At 30.6% G+C, this 5000-nt stretch overlaps 1 protein-coding gene across 3 annotated transcripts in view; it reads right to left on the reverse strand.

Moving 5' to 3' along the window:
- Positions 1–5000, reverse strand: part of LOC137619647 (interleukin-1 receptor accessory protein-like 1-B) — a 77274-nt gene that overhangs the window by 10254 nt on the left and 62020 nt on the right. The gene's annotated exons all lie outside the window — the stretch shown is intronic.

The raw sequence follows: 5000 nt of genomic DNA on the forward strand, positions 1-5000 counted from the left end.
GTGTCCCTGACTAGTACAGCTTTGCTGATTATGGCAATACACAATGCCTTTCACCAAGCTAAGGTATTCCCCACCTACGAGAAACAAGGCAGATGTTCAGTTTTCTATCTTCATGTTAATTACAATTAATCCGAAAGGGTACAGTCACTCATATAAGTTGATGGATGTCCGGGTGTTTAAGAGAGATTTCCATTTCATCCCTTTCTGGACGACAGGTGTCTGGGAGTGCGAAAACGGTTAACTGAATAGTTGAATATTTAACCAGTCTCGCGCTCCCCGATACCTGTCGTCCAGAAAGGTGTGGAGTTTTAATTTCTCTCAAACACCCGGACGTCCTTAAACTTATATGAGTGACTGTACATGGCGGAGGAATATGGTGATTTCCTCCAATGCAGTGATTGATGAAACGAGTAACCTGATATCCTGATAAAGACAAAAGAAAGGGAACTAAACACATGTTTCTAACCTCAAAGGAAGCGATTGAAGATTGAAAGGATCAGAAAAAAATTAAGAAAAATAGAGTGGATTGACTATACAGCTTTATCTTCATCTTGTAACGACTTTTTATAATTCATTCACTACAATCAATTGATATATGCTGAAAATAAGACGATTTTATCACGGTAGGAATGAGGTATGCTCGTGGTGCTGAAGCAAATCGAAAAATACCAGTTACATAGTCACCAATTTGATTTTCTACCAAAATATTTGTTAATAACGTGGATCTCTAGGATGAGTACTTAAATAATGTTATCTTTAAAAGTTACTTATTAGCTATTTTCTTTTGCAGTCAATCGTAATATATATATATATATATATATATATATATATATATATATATATATATATATATGTGTGTGTGTGTGTGTGTGTGTATGTATATAAGTATATGTATATACTGTATATATTTATATGTATATATATACATATATATATATATATATATATATGTATATATATATGTATATGTGTATATATATGTATGTGTATATGTATATATATACATACATTTTATATATATATATATATATATATATATATATATATATATATATATATATATATATATATATATATATATAATCTTTGTCTCACTTATTGAGGCTATATGAAAATGAAAATGTTGGCTTAACTCAAATTAAATTTCATGCGTGAAATTTTGGGTTAGGATTGAATTGGGTTTATGACTTTGGGTCAGACGGCCTTGCACTAGGGTCTGGGAGGCCATTCAGCCCCTGTGGGAAACTGGGGGAAACCCCGAAGTTGCAATATAAAGAATAGGTAAAAACTTTGGACACCAGGATAGAAGGAAGGACACAGCTAAAGAGTTATAGTAGGAAGCTAAAAAGTGGGTGCAGTTAGGAGATGCTTATTGTGTACTGTCGGCACTAAACTCCCCTCCCCCCTCCCTGAAGTGTTGTGTTTTGTGTTATAGCATCTGGCTTTTCCAACTAGGGTTGTAGCTTGCCTGGTAGTAATAATAATAATATAATCAAATTTGTCTGATTTTACAAACACACTATATCATAACATATTAATTCACTACTTTTACTTGATTTTAAAATTTGGATTTATAGAATTTGGTCAATATGAAAAAAAAATAAAGTAGTTGATAAAATTATATTAGAAGATTCAGCTGATTATAAATTGATGAATGATATCATCTTCTTTGATAGCAGCATCCATAGTTATTGTATTGTTCAATTTCTTTTAATATTTGGTTCAAAATTAAATATTTCAGTGTCACTATGCTGATTTACTGGCGTTGAACATCACATCAATATTTCTTTTTTAGAGACGACTCTCATTATTTGTAGGGCTTCAAATGAAGAGCATTATGATACTTAGATAGCTTTCAATAGACTATTGTGTGTGTGTGTGTGTGTGTGTGTGTGTGTGTGTGTGTGTGTGTGTTTATGTATACCCTATTATTAACATCAATTTTATAAAGCGACTTTTTTTCATGCTAGTCTTACTGCATAGATTTTGAGCATGTCTCAAGAACTTAATCATATGTCTCCCCACACTCTCGAACGGAATTTTAATCTTTATGAAAATTATTTAAATCTGAATTTTGATTTTTATGAAACTGAAGTAACTCTGAATTTCAATCTTTATGAAACTAAAGTAAGTCTGAATTTTAATCTTTATGAAACTGAAGTAAATCTGAATTTTAATCTTCATGAAACTGAAGTAAATCTGAATTTTAATCTTTATGAAACTGAAGTAAATCTGAATTTTAATCTTTATGAAAATGATTTAAATCTGAATTTTATTCTTTATGAAACTCAAGTCAATCAGAATTTTAATCTTTATGAAACTGAAGTAAATCTGAATTTTAATCCTTATGAAAATTATTTAAATCTGAATTTTAATCTTTATGAAACTGAAGTCAATCAGAATTTTAATCTTTATGAAACTGAAGTAAATCTGAATTTTAATCTTTATGAAACTGAAGTAAATCTGAATTTTAATCCTTATGAAAATGATTTAAATCTGAATTTTAATCTTTATGAAACTGAAGTCAATCAGAATTTTAATCTTTATGAAACTGAAGTAAATCTGAATTTTAATCCTTATGAAAATGATTTAAATCTGAATTTTAATCTTTATGAAACTGAAGTCAATCAGAATTTTAATCTTTATGAAACTGAAGTAAATCTGAATTTTAATCCTTATGAAAATGATTTAAATCTGAATTTTAATCTTTATGAAACTGAAGTCAATCAGAATTTTAATCTTTATGAAACTGAAGTAAATCTGAATTTTAATCCTTATGAAAATGATTTAAATCTGAATTTTAATCTTTATGAAACTGAAGTCAATCAGAATTTTAATCTTTATGAAACTGAAGTAAATCTGAATTTTAATCTTCATGAAACTGAAGTTAATCAGAATTTTAATCTTTATGAAACTGAAGTAAATCGGAATTTTAATTTTTATGAAACTGAAGTCAATCTGAATTTTAATCTTTATGAAATGGAAGTAAATCCTAGTTTCCACATAGCGATTTAATTATTTCTATTTTTCCTTTTTTTTTAGAATATTGTATTTCAAACCATTACGAAATCTAACGAACATTCTTGATGTGTCTTCATTTTGAGATAAAGAGCGATTGCCAGGGCACCAGCCACCCATTGAGATACTACCGCTAGATAGTTATGGGGTCCTTTGACTGGCCAGGCAGTACTACATTGGATGATTCTCTCTGGTTACGGTTCATTTTCACTTTGCCTACACATAAACCGAATAGTCTGGCATATTCTTTACAGATTTTCCTCTGTCCTCATACACCTGACAGCACTGAGATTACTAAACAATTCTTCTTCACCCAAGGGGTTAACTACTGCACTGTAATTGTTCAGTGGCTACTTTCCTCTTGGTAAAGGTAGAAGAGACTCTTTAGCTATGGAAAGCAGCTCTTCTAGGAGAAGGACACTCCAAAATCAAACCAGCGTTCTCTAGTCTTGGGTAGTGCCATAGCCTCTGTACCATGGTCTTCCACTGTCTTGAGTTAGAGTTCTCTTGCTTGAGGGTACAATCAGGCTCACCATTCTATATTATTTATCTTCCTTTTGTGTTTTTTTCTAAGTTTTTATAGTTTATATAGGAAATATCTATTTAGATAATGTTACTGTTCTTAAAATTTTATTTTTCCTTGTTTCCTTTCCTCACTGGGCTATTTTCGCTGTTGGGGTCCCTGGGCTTATAACGTCCTGCTTTTCCAACTAGAGTTTTAGCTTAGCAAGTAATAATAATAATACTTTGTAATTTGATCAAAGTGTTAAAGATTATATTTTTTCATTTGTTGAAGGTCTCTCCTTCAACAAATGATAAAAAAAAAAACGACTAAAAAAAAAAAAAAATTATGAAGAAAAACCTATTCTTTAATTTCATGTTAAATAAAAAATGTTTTCCCTTGATTCTTGAGGTAATTACAAAATGTTAACAAAAGAACACGATTATACTTTGGTTCAAGATTCTATTTAATAAGTTAACAGTTTTCTTGTTAGCTTATTTCTATACATAATTCAGGAAACCGGTAATTCATAACGTTAAAAGATATATTTTTCCTGAATGCTGATTAATTTGTCTTGGGTTAGACTTCTCTTGCTTGAGGGTACACACGGCCACACTAATCCATCTAATTTTACTTCTTCTTTTGTTAAAATTTTTCTAGTTTATATAGGAAATATTTATTTTAATGTTGTTACTGTTCTTAAAATATTTTATTTTTCCCTGTTTCCTTTCCTCGCTCGGCTATTTTCCCTGTTGGCGTCCCTGGGCTTATAGCATTCTGCTTTTTTAACTAAGGTTGTAGCTTAGCACGTAATAATGGTAATAATGAAAATAATAATAATAATAATAATAATAATAATAATAATAATAATAATAATAATAATAATAATAATGATAATAATGTCTCCCTCATCATGGCTGCCTTGAAGAAACTTTTCTCATCAACCTAATTCTTGTCCATTTTCATTTCGTTGAATTGAAGAAATGTACCTTCTTTTTATTCTGATAAGATCCTCAAAGTTTATTTTTCAATTCATTTGTATTACAGTGCTTCGATAATAATCTTTAATGGCTTCATTGAGAAATTTAACGAAATATTAATTTTGTCTATTTTCATTATGGATGCCGATGACTCTCTCTCTCTCTCTCTCTCTCTCTCTCTCTCTCTCTCTCTCTCTCTCTCTCTCTCTTCTCTCTCTCTCTCTCTCTCTCTCTCTCTCTCTCTCTCTCTCTCTCTCTCTCTCTCTCTCTATATATATATATATATTATATATGTATATATATATATACGTTTTTGAGTGGGAATACTTTAATGTGTAGAAAGGGTTTGTGTTTCCTCATGATCAGCAAAGCTGTACTAGTCAGGGCCACCCATACTAGGTTGGTTTACTGTGAGTGATCAAACTAAAATCTCCCACCTTCACCAATCTGCAATGGCCAGCGTGATGATGAAAACTGGCCAAACCTTAGATTTGAATAAC

Source organism: Palaemon carinicauda, chromosome 26 (genome assembly GCF_036898095.1).
Source record: "Palaemon carinicauda isolate YSFRI2023 chromosome 26, ASM3689809v2, whole genome shotgun sequence".
NCBI lineage: Eukaryota > Metazoa > Arthropoda > Malacostraca > Decapoda > Palaemonidae > Palaemon > Palaemon carinicauda.